This window comes from Bidens hawaiensis, unplaced genomic scaffold (assembly GCF_021521415.1).
Source record: "Bidens hawaiensis isolate Kalapana, Puna unplaced genomic scaffold, B.hawaiensis_p1.1 tig00000536_1, whole genome shotgun sequence".
NCBI lineage: Eukaryota > Viridiplantae > Streptophyta > Magnoliopsida > Asterales > Asteraceae > Bidens > Bidens hawaiensis.
Window position 1 is genome coordinate 3,900,700 of NW_027491034.1, and position 12,882 is coordinate 3,913,581.

The 12,882-nt window shown below is 40.4% G+C and overlaps 1 protein-coding gene across 1 annotated transcript in view; it reads left to right on the forward strand.

The window, feature by feature from the left end:
* The first annotated feature begins 278 nt into the window (after positions 1-278).
* LOC143635628 (COP9 signalosome complex subunit 8-like) overlaps positions 279-12,882 on the forward strand; it is a 29,694-nt gene continuing 17,090 nt past the window's right edge. Inside the window, exon 1 of the mRNA XM_077103413.1 lies at positions 279-282. The gene's annotated coding sequence lies outside the window, so the exon portion shown is untranslated. The remainder of the gene's footprint in view (positions 283-12,882) is intronic.

Consider the following 12,882-nt stretch of genomic DNA (forward strand, 5'->3'; position numbering starts at 1 on the left):
CGTCCCACTATCAACTTCTGGAAACTCAAGTACTAACTCCGGACCCAAGTCAACGGAGAAAGCAACGTTGAATACTGAAGGCTTGGGAACAGTAACAGTGGAGGTTGCCAAAGAACACATGGCAACTCTAGGCACGATAATTGAGTCCTACAGTTTAATGGTGGCGGGTAAGCTAGGAAATAGTCATCTGGACAGCGATGACTATGAACAGCTTGACGAAGATGATATGGAACGCATAGACATTATGTGGGCTCTTGGCAGTGCGTTCCGAAGGGCCAGAAAGTGGACGAAGAAAACAGGTCAGGCCCTCTCAATAAACAACAAATCCAAGTTCGGCTTTGATAAAAGCAAAGTAAAATGCTACAACTGTGGCGAACTTGGTCACTTTGCCAAGGAGTGCTCGAAGCCAAGAAGGGAAGGTCACCAATATCCCTTCCGAACCACTTCATCATCATCCACTCCTGCTGCAGCAGCTGCAACTGTCAACCTTGAGAGACAACTGGTCCCTCAAAATCAAACCGCAGCAAACAACGTCGACATCAACAACGAAACTGCTCTTGCAGTTCAAGGGGATGAAGGCGAGACATGGAACTTGAGCATCAACATGGCTGATGTCACAGTAGTAGATGAAAACTCTGAAACAGAGTCTGTTGTTTCCTCGACCAATGAAGAATATACTGTCGATGAACCAGCTGCTGAAGTCCATGAAGGAGAACCTGAGGTTGAAGTGGTATCTTTGGAGATTAAGGAGGATCACGAAAAAGAGTCAAATGTTCCTCAATCATCCCCATGTTCGACAATTCCCGCAGAGGCTGCTAAAGTTGAAGAAGTCAAAGAAGCAGAAATTAAAGTAACTTCTCCATCGTTTTTGGGTAGAGCGGGGAAACTATGCTCCGCGTTCATGGCAGACACTTCATCAAATGCCAAGGTAAGTTCTAACCCTTCAACTCCTAAATCTGTAAATGTTAAATGCTTAAAATGTGAGTTGTATGAACAAGAAATTCAATCTCTAAAAGAGAGAATTGAAGATCTCGAGGCTTACAAACAAGCAGCCTCAAGATCTTTAATGGAACTGACTGACGCGCTTGCACAGAATAAGGCTTGGAAGCAGAAAGAGTCTGTTTTTAAAGAAAAGATTGATGGCCTTAAGCGTCAGAACAAGGAACTTGAAATATGTGTTCTTAATCAACAAGATTCTATCAATTTTCACATAAATAAGAATAATGTTTTGAAAAAAGAATTGGAAAACTTGAAAGCTGATTTTGAATCATTAAATTTCAAATTAAAAAGTTATTCAAATTCATCTTATTTATTAGAACACATTATTCCCGAGTTCCGAGGCAAAAAGGAAAAAGGAGTGGGATACAACAATGTCCCACCCCCGATCCTGAATCAATTTTCAAGCACACCAGGAGCTGTGCCGGATGATGAATCAAATGATTATATACCCGAGGACACAAACCAAATTTCTAAGTCTAAGGGTAAAGAAGTCATTGACCCGGCTCCTGAGTCCAAACAAAATGTTGATGCCACAGACTTAGGTTCTACAACTAAACCGGGCCCACCACCATCTAAGTCAAAGGCAACAACAACAAGAAGTTCTCAGAAGAAAAAGTTTAATCCTAAATCTGAGAAAGTCTATGTGGAACATAGTACCCAGTTTGTAAAGGAGGGTAACGTTAATGAAAAACATAATTTCCCAAAACACCCTCCTAGACAAACTCCACCCCAAAATGTCAAATCCAGGGGGTACTATGATAACAGACAAAACCAGAGTTATTTCTCTCCACCAAGTCAAAGGGGGAGAAACTACTGTTTTTCGTGTGGAGAGGTAGGGCATATAGCAAGATTTTGCTATAAGTACACGGATCCTAAGCAGTACATATCGACTCCGGATCCGAGGTATGTCAAGTCACCTCCTAGGAGGCGACCGACCATTGACATTCAAGGTCAAGAACGGTTTCACACACCGAGGTCGGTTTCTCCTCGGAAACCTCAGCCAACCTCACCACACCAATCCCCAAACCCCTCAGATCCAAGTGTTTCCACTTCGACAAGTGAAACTCAGTCTTCAACCAGCTATCTCAAACATGCTGAGAAGAAGACTGACTTTTGGAAACCTAAGAAAACTAACACTGTTGATAACAACGTCAAATCTGAAAACAGTGTTAATGAGGGTAAATGGATTGAATTGTTCATTCGTGATGAAGATGGAAAACCCAAGACCTTAAGGGCTTGGGTTTCCAATGATATTTAAACCTTTTGTTTTTGTGTGCAGGTTGCTCTATATGATCCAAGATTCAACATGTGGATCATAGACTCAGGAGCTTCCAGGCACATGACTGGAAACATGAATCTCCTTTCAAGTGTCAGACAAATAAAAGGAGGTGCAGTTTCCTTTGCAGGAAATCAAGGAGGTTATATCACGGCCCAAGGAATGGTGTCTAATGGGCGAATTTCGTTTGAGAAAGTAAATTTCATCAAAGAGTTGGAGAACAACCTGTTGTCGATAAGTCAAATCTGCGACAAAGGTTTCAAAGTTATGTTTGACGACCGAGATTGCCACATCTTGCCTAAGGATTTCAACTTTCCTGAAGACAAGGTTTTAATGTCAGCTGCACGCCAGAGTGATCTTTACATTCTGGATATGGCTAAGGCAGGGTCAACGTCTCCAACGGCGACATGTTTCGTGTCCAAGGCATCCGAACGTGATACTGTCTTATGGCATAGACGGATGGGACACATAAATGTCAGGAACATGAACAAGCTTGTGCACCGCAGACTAGTTGAGGGAGTTAATCTGAGAAGTTTTCGTCTCCCTGATTCATGTGTGAAGTGCAAAGCCGGAAAGCAGATAAAAAGGTCCCACAAGTCTAAGAGTTTCCACTCAATTGATATTCCGTTGGAACTCCTTCATATGGATCTTTTTGGCCCAATAAGCGTCAAAAGTATCTCTGGGCACTCATACTGTCTAGTGGTTACTGATGAATATTCTAGATTCTCTTGGGTGTTTTTCTTGAAAGTAAAATCAGAAACGTTTGGGTGTATACAACTGCTGGTTACAACTATTGAGTCTCAATACAATCTGAAGGTTCGAAGAATGCGGTCAGATAACGGTACAGAATTTAAAAATGCGAATGTTGAAAATTTCTGCAAAGAAAAAGGGATCGTTCAGGAGTTCAGTGCCCCATATGTTCCTCAAATGAACGGGGTTGCTGAAAGGAAAAATCGTACGTTAATCGAGACAGCAAGAACAATGTTAGCCGACTCAGTGTTACCTGTTACGTTTTGGAGTGAGGCAATTGCCAACGCCTGTTTCACATTAAATCGGGTAGGCATCGTCAAGCGCCACGGCAAGACAAGTTTCGAGCTTCTTCAACGACGAAGGCCTAACTTAGAGCACCTGGAACCATTCGGGGCTCTTTGCACGTTACTTAAAAGGCAAGTCGATAATAAGTTCGAGGAGAAGATCATCAACGGCTATTTTCTGGGTTACAGCATACCTCTCAAAAGGGTCTTCAACAGAACAACAAAATTAGTTGAAGAATGGTACCATGTCGATGTTCAACGCTACACAGAACCAGCCAAGGGGACAGGAGAAGACTGGTTGTTTGATTATGACAAACTGTTCAAGTCATTCAATCTGTATGAGATTGCTATTCAAATGATGTATGAGGCGCAAAATGCACCTCCTGATGAATCTTTGCAATCTTTAACTCATCCTGGTCCGTCATCATCTTCCTCCACAGAGTCTAGCGATCAAGTTCAAGAATCTTCCGAATCTGAATCTGAAGATGAATCTCCAGCAGATGATGTACAATCGGCACCAACTCAGGTTACGTCACAACCTTCATCGTCAAATCAAGAAGTGCCGAATGCAGATCAGCCTCTAACGTCTACTTCAGAGGCACCACAATCCGCTCCAGTTCCTGAGCCGAACTTAACTAACTTGGAACAAAATGTTGTCGTTTCTGACAATCCGGTTGTTAGGACTGAACGTGATCATCCACAAGACAACATTATAGGGGACATTCAACAGGGTGTCAAAACTCGTCGACAGCTGAATTTTGGTCTCTACACAGAAATGATGGAGTCAGGATTAGTTGCTCTTAATGCCCATGAATGCTTCTTAGCACAAGAAGAACCACACAGCACCACCGATGCGCTGAAAGATCCCAACTGGGTCACAGCCATGCAAGAGGAATTATTGCAGTTTAAAAGACTTGGTGTGTGGAAGCTGGTGGATCTCCCCAAAGGACAGAAGAAAATTGGCACTAAGTGGGTACTAAAATGTAAACGTGATGATCGTGGAGTGATTGTTCGCAACAAAGCCCGCCTGGTGGTCCAAGGGTTTAGGCAAATCGAAGGCCTAGACTACAATGAGGTATATGCTCCGGTTGCTCGTTTGGAGGCAATTCGGATGTTCTTGGCGTATGCATCTTTCAAGAAATTCAAAGTATATCAGATGGACGTCAAGAGTGCCTTTTTGTACGGTCACATCGAAGAGACCGTATATGTGGCACAACCTCCAGGTTTTGAAGACCCATATCACAAGGACAAAGCTTATCTGCTCAATAAGGCTTTGTACGGTCTTCACCAAGCCCCGAGAGCTTGGTATAAAGAACTATCCAAACACCTTCTCAACAACGGGTTTCGAAGGGGAACCATTGACTGCACGTTATTCACAAAAGAAAAAGAAGGAGATCTAATTATGGTACAAGTGTACGTGGACGACATCATCTTCGGGTCCACGAATAAAACACTTTGTAAGGAGTTCGAACAAGTGATGAAAGAAAAATTTGAAATGAGCTCCATGGGTGAGATGAAGTTCTTCTTAGGACTTCAAGTTGATCAAAAAGATTCCGGTATCTTCATTCACCAGACAAAATACGTCAATGACATCTTGAAACGGTTTGAGATGTTGAGTTCTTCTTCACAGAGAACTCCTTTAGAGGTTAATCACGGGATTAATCCTGACGAGAAGGGTGAATTGATCAATCCAACTCACTATAGAGGGATCATCGGATCTCTAATGTACCTGACTGCTTCTCGGCCAGACATAATGTTTGCTACGTGTCTCTGTGCACGTTATCAGTCAAAGCCGAAGGTCTCCCATCTGATTGCAGTCAAAAGAATTTTGCGTTATCTGAAGGGTACTCCAGATTGGGGTCTTTGGTATCCTTATGATGATAACTTTGATCTACATGCGTATAGTGATTCGGACTATGGTGGTTGTAAACTCGATTACAAATCAACAACAGCAGGATGTCAGTTCTTTGGAAGTCGTTTAGTAACGTGGCAATGCAAAAAGCAGACGTCAGTCTCCACTTCAACAGCTGAGGCGGAATATATTGCGGCTGCCAGTTGCTGTTCTCAAGTTATTTGGATTCAGCAACAAATGCGTGACTACGGTATTGAATGCTCTACTACTCCCATATATATTGATAATTCTGCTGCAATTTCAATTACCAAAAATCCGGTTCATTTTAGCAAAACGAAGCACATCGAAATTCGATATCACTTCCTTCGTGACTGCTACGAAAAGAAGTTAATCGATGTGATAAAAATCCCCACTCAGGAACAACGCGCTGATCTCTTCACTAAAGCATTTGATAAACCACGGTTTTTATATTTACTAGAGATCAACGGCGTTAAACGTATATCAGATGATGTTCCTGAAGATATCATTTAAATTGTTTTCATTTTTCTTTTCTTAAAAATTTAAAAAAAAACCAAAAAGATTTTGTTTTTTATAAATTCTAGGGGGAGAAAAGGTTCAAGAAAAACCAAAAACAATATAAAATACAAAAACCCAAAAACATTAAAAAATTTTCAAAATTTTGAGAAGTTGATCTTATCACAAGAAAGGTGATAGTACACAGACGCTATCATACTGAGACATCAAAAAGATTTGCTATTTCTGTACAGCTTATTTTCATTTTTCTTATATTAAATTTTTATACATCACTATCGCTTAAAATTATGTCGGTTACCTCAGTTTGATGGACACATTTTCGGATGTGTTTTGGTCCTTATTTCTACTAGTAGATTATGAGGATAGCCATTAACCAGATGACTGAAAGTGATCGGGGCGGGTTTTGATGGTTTTTATTCTTTCGCTGAAAAATAGTCGGTTATACTTAGTTAGAAGGACACATACTCGTATGTGGTCGGTCCAGTTGATCCATTGGATCTTCAGGATAGCCGTTTACCTGAAGACTTTGACTTGATCGGGGCGAAATAATTTAAACGTTTTTTAAAGACATTCATTTATATTCAGAAAATGAGAAATTGATCCAACCTTGGAAAATGATAGATACACTGATTCTGTGTGCTTAACTAGTGAAGTTATTAGGCTTAAAAGGCTTTAGAACAGTCATTGTGTGTCATGGTAGCTTTTTATGGTGCGTAAAAGTAGATGTGATACAAACTAAATCTACTCGATTTTACGTGGAAACTCCTTAAGAGTTTTGTTTGTCTTCATATATATCTTTCCGAATGATAGGCAGAAAAGCGATTACCCAGTCATACACGAGCCCATAAGTGTTCTGATTCCCGTAAAGATAGTGCATGAAGAAACTGCAGTGATCCAGATTCGGGACTTGCAATTGTTTTACTACTCTGAAGTCTATGTAACATTCACAAAAAAAAAAAAAAAAAAAAAAAAAAAAAAAAAAAAAAAAAAAAAAAAAAAAAAATTGATTCTTTATGAGTTATTGAAACATTCTAGAGTTAATAATGTCAAGACTTCTCAATTATGGAGTAAGAAAGAAAACGGGAAGCAGATGAAGACACTTACAACCTTAATCAGACACTATGGGTCAAGGTCAATTCGAGGTGACTTGGGGAAAGCCAAATACGCCTTGAGAATAGATAGGAGGCATCATAATCTCTGAGTTGTTATTCACTTAAATTTTGAGACATAATTGAACCTAACTCGTATCACAGAAACGATGAAAACCATTTTAAGTTATTTTCATGCTCATAACCTGTTTCTTTATGTCATAATACAGCTCAACACGGATCTATGTGACAGTCACTTAATTAGTATGATTCTTGTTCGGATCTTTCTCACAAAAAGAATATTCATTATGTCTTGTTCAACTTCGTATATTAAAAAAAAAAAAAAAAAAAAAAAAAAAAAAAAAAAAAAAAAAAAAAAAAAAATTTCTCAGTAGATAGTCATATACGTCTGTATGATTTCTTATTATAGATCCTTCTCAACCAAAAATAATGTGTTTTAAATTTTTTTTTTTTTTTTTTTTTTTGTACAGATGTTTATTTCAGTTTGAATATTATAAAAAGAAACAAGACAAAAATTCAAAAACATTTTTATTCTGAATTAATTTTTCTTTAATTTTATTCTGCTTTAATGTCGATGAGAAATCATTGTGACAGGTAGTCTGATCCCTGTCCCTCCCTGTAAATATTTTGATAAAAACCAAAAAAGATTTTATTTCTATTTATTTTTTTTTTCTTTCTTTCTCATTTTATCTATTTCTGTTTGTTTGAGAATCGATGAGAAATCATCGTGACAGGTAGTCTGATCCCTGTCTGTTCCTACTAAATGTTTATCCAGTGTGTAGGAATGAAAGAAAACTTCATGCAGGTTGCTAAATGTTCATCTGTGCAACAGGCTGTGCATGAAAGAAAGAATGAAGTGACAAGAAAACCCAAAGATGTTTGAGCCTGATATTTTTCCATTTGTTACTAATGTTTTATGATCTATATGTTCTGTAGGAACGAAGCTCTCAGGATTGGAAAATGTCTACGAAAACTAACCTAGTGTCAAAAGTTTATGTTTTCGTGCAGGTTCAAAGGCATCACGATCGATGGACGGGAAATAAGAAATTTAAAAATTTATTTTTCAAATGTTTTCCCTCATTCAATCGAATAGGTTGCTATTCGAACGAATAACTCGATCGAATGAACAAATTCGATCGAATCAGTGGTTGAGGAATGTAAACAGTTGCGAAGAGACTCATTCGACCGAATAAGAATCTCATTCGATCGAATGGTCCAAACGAACAAGTCCGTTCGATCGAATAAGTCCAAAAATAGTATAAATATTCAAACTCATTCGATCGATCAGTTTTATTCGAAATATTTTACGGATTTTTGCTCTCAAATTGATTTTCCTCAAACCCTCTTTTTGATCCGATCATATTATTCGATTTTTCACGTAGATCACGAAAATGTAAGTTTTACTTGTTTTTAACCGTGTTTTGATCGAGTTCTTGATCGTTTAAGTTTTCCGGGTTCGGTGTTCTTCGTTTCTGGGTTTCTGTTTGAATGAGTCGAACCAGTCCATTCGATCGAACGAGTTTCTTATTCGATCGAATGTGACTTATTCGACCACTAGTTCGATCGAATCAGAAGTCAACGATAAGATCTATCTCATTCGATTGTCTGTGATCGAACCAGATCTCATTCGATCGAATGAATAGCTCAACCGATCGAATGTGTTACTCGTTCGATCGAACTAGTCCAGAAAATTTGAAAAGTTTAAACGCATTCAGTCGTTTCAATATCTGTTCGTTCTAACACGTTTAAGTTTACAGATTCAATGGCTGAAGTTGCAGTAGTGGTTGCCCCGTACAAAACGTCCATCAAGCACAACATCGTGGCTTTTCTAGACGAAAAGTCGAGCCACGGGAAAGACTTTGCAACGGTGATAAAGTTTCTGAAGAGGTCGAGGATCTCTGGACCCATCTCTAGGATTATTGAGCCTATCATGTCTATCCAACAAGAGTTTTGGAGGAATGCCACGCACGACAAAACAGTCGTGCCGTCGGTTATTCGCTCCACCGTTAGAGGGCATGCAATTGTTATATCTGCCCAGGTCATTCGAGAAGTCTGTGGATTTGAAGATGATGAATCAGACCCGACCTCCCTACATCCTGCTGCAACAAGAGGATGTTTCGCACGTATGAAGTATGACGGCGACCTCAATGCCGGTCTGCTTCATAAGGCCAACTTGTGCCCCGAGTTCAAATATTTGGCACACGTTGTGATGCACTGCTTGGGCCCTCAACGAACCAGCTTTGACAAGCTGAGGGAAAGCATGCAGTTCACTGTAGCTGCTTTGGTGATGAACCGACCATACAACTTCTCTCAGATGACTTTCGGTCATATGGTCGAGAACATCACGTTGAAGCAAGGGAAAAGTGAGAAGTTTCTACAATTCCCACGGTTCGTGCAAATGATTGTCGATACTCAAGCACCAGGGTTACTGAAAGAAAACGAAGGTGATGTGGTGAAACTGGACCACATGAAAAATGAGACTCTCAACCGTCTCAAATCTTACAAGGAACGTCCAACCAGGCCACCAATCAAAAGATGCTTCGGGCATTTGGTGAATCCGTCTTACAGGGCCCCTCCTAAAAGGAAATGGAGAAATGATACCAGTGACTCAGACGTCGAAAACTTACCTTTGCAGGAATCAAGCGACGACTCTGACACTGAGGAGGTGGCGGTCCCTGAAGATACAAGGACCGAAGCTGAAAAGGAGGCTGATTCGTTTCTAAATGAAGAAGAGTTGGAAACTGGTGAGGAAGTCAGAGCCGTGGAAAATCCGGCCGACATAGATGTAGGAGAAGAAAGGCCTGCAAAGAGGCAAAAGAAGAAGGTTACTCGGAAGTATCGAAGCTTATTTCCCGATCAACCGCGTCCCTCAATGTTACCATCCGTCGGGACTTCTGCTGCTCCTCCTGCTCAACCAGCACAGCCACCAACACCGCAGTCAGCTCAACAACCTATTCCTCAAGCTCAACCTGAAATGGCCATACCTCAAAAGGTTGCATCCGAACTTGCTGATTTGCACAAGGCGATGATGAAGATGTTACTGTTCAAGGCAGAGCAAGAAGAACAGAATCGGCTCAGAGATGAGCAGATTGCTAAACTTCAAGCTGAGAACGAAATGCTCAGGCTTGAAAATAGTCAGTTAAATGCTACTGTCGCTGAACAGGGATCTTCGATCAATGAACAAGGTTCTTTGATCACCGAGCTGAGAGAGTCAAATCTACGCCTTGAAGCAAGAGTGACTGAGCTGAAGGGTGATGTTCTTCGTCTGGAAGGTCCAACCAATGTCGATGTGGACACAGACGAACTGGACTCTTCTGATGATGGAGGTGAAGGTAGTTAAGAGTATTTTGAGTGAATGTAGTAAGGACTTAAATGTTAAATCTTTTCAATTAATGATTTGTTTGTAAACCTAGTTTCATATGTAATGATATTGTATTTAATGTTTATGATATTACATATGTTTACTTAAATTTGTTGTTACTTTGTGTTGTGATTATTAATCAAGCAGGTGATGCTGATACATCAAATGTCCAACCGCTGCAGTCAAAAACAGCAGCGGAGTTTTTCACGTATCTCTTGGACAACCCAGATGAACAGCAAATCTTCTCAAGTGGAGACTTGGAAGAAGGTGAGATTTCGCACAACTTCACGGAAGAAGAGCTAGAGCAAATGTTCGAGTTTTCAAACGAAGAAACAGGCAAAGTTCTGGCCTTGCCTTCAACAGAATCCACATCTGCTGCAGCTGCTTCAACCGACTCACCATCACCGACGGCCGCTGATCCGACACAAGTCGATCCTCCTCACTTCGAAGATGTCGAAATAGAAGACTTGACAAGGGAAGAATATCCTGAGTACTACACGTCGCAAACTGACGATATTCCCAACTCATCAAGCTTCTTTCAAAACGTAAACGAGGAGGAAGTGCAGAAGAAGGCTGACGAAAGGTCAAATGCTATGAAACAGCCGTCTGAAGCCGATCAAGCCGAATTTAAAGACAAAACAGAAGAATGCAAGAAAGCGTTCAATGCTATTCTTGAAAAGATCAGGTCTAAACGCCAAGCGAAACCGACCATTCCTCACACAAAGTCATATGATACTAAGGGTCGGAGAACCTCTGGAGAAATCCTAGCTTGGGCGTGTCTGAAAGACCTGAACTGCGTAGCTGTCAAAAGGGAAAAGGGGGTTGAGTACTATCAACGAATCACAGACTTGAAGACTCTTCCAACTTACGATCTTAATCGTCTTAATTACCTGGACATGCTATACGCAAGCTCATCTCCATTCGCATCGTACTATCAGAGTGTATTACGAAAGGAATACAACTCAAAATGGAGATTGATTACACCGCAAAGGCCAAAGCGTTATACAAGTAAAAAGGAGATCGATCCGATCACCAACAGGCCAAAGATTGTTTTGAAGTACATGCCACCACTCACGATGAAGAAGATTCCTCTAAGAAAGATGAAGCAGGACTTCTACAAAGCGTTCAGGCATTGGTACTATGACGGAAGACTGCATGAAGCAGTCATCGTGCTCAACGACAATGGAAATTGGAGCACAATTCGTATCTTTGATCCTATGTGGCTCACAAACTTGTCACGGGAGGACGTCTACACGCTGTACAAGACAGAGATTCTCTACGCCCCCGAAGACATGGAGCAAGCTTTAACGTATAGAAATGTCATTAGGATCTGCTTTGCCTATGACATACATGCAGGATCAAATTGGAAAGAGCAACAGAAGAAGTATGCACAAGAGACTGAAGCTTAATTGTCATGTTTATTTTGTTTCTTGTTGTAATGAAAGGTTTAATCTTCTGGTTGTAATTGTTTTTGAGTTGAATGTAATTTGTTTTGGAACATTGTGATAGATTGTGCTTAAATGTTTATCTAAAGTTTCAATTGACAGCTTCTCAGGATATGCGGAACCTATGGTAAGTCTGACTGACTGGACCATTTGATCCTGAGAGAACTTCATGATGAAAGGAGTTCGTGGATGCAACATGCGCACCATTAGCTTTGAGAAAAGAGAGAGTGAGATAACTCCAAGGGGGAGTTACGATCGAGCAAGAGAACTCGATTGATTGTAAGTAAATAGAACTGGCTCCAAGGGGGAGTTTTTGTTAGGACATGAAATGTCATGTGTATGTCCCCAGTTCTATCAGGATGGTTCGATATGAAGATAACGATCGTGAAACTAAGTTAACGGACTGAAAATGTCAAAAGAAACTGATTCGATCGAATCAGTGACTGATTCGATCGAACCAGGTCTCGTTCGATCGAATGAGAGACTCATTCGATCGAACCAGTTTTCGATATATAAACGAAACTTAGGAAATTTCACAACAGAGCACAGATTCTACACACAGTCACGAACCACCACTCTGCTGAAATACTCTCTGCCCGTTCTTCACGTGTCGGTCCTTTCCTCCGTCCCTAGGTGTCAAACCGTCTTAGGAATCGTTACCGCGCGTTGTTGATCACCACCGAATCGCCGTGTTAGAGGATTCCGCACTCTAACACGTTGCCCCGTGAATCGTTGGGAAACCGTGTCCCGCACCGGTCCGACAGTAAATACGGAAGAAAGCAAGAAAGTGATGTTGAAGTTTCAATTTAGAAACTTTAATTTATTAAAAGATGAGACGATTGAAAAAATGCTCACTAGATTTAATCATTTGATAGCTGAAATGAACAAGTTGAAGATGGAACCAAGTGAATCTGATAAGATTGATACAGTAAGGAATGCTTTACTTGGTTCATATTCAACGTTTCTAATGGTGTTGAAATAAAACAACTATTTCAAGAATGAAGATCTTACAGCCATGGAATTAATGCAAAAAAGTGAAAGATCGAGAATATGATATGAAATTTTAGAAATCTTCAAAGGAAACTCAAGATCCAACTCTTGATGGAGGTTGCCTGCCTTTGAGTAGTTCTGCAACTCCAAATACGACGTTTCTCACTCAAAGTGCACAAGAGGGATCATCTACCTATAGTGATCCTAATGTATGCTTCAAGGCTTCTGGGTTTAATGAAAATTCTGGGGGATTAGCTACTACCAATAACTTCACTGCACCAC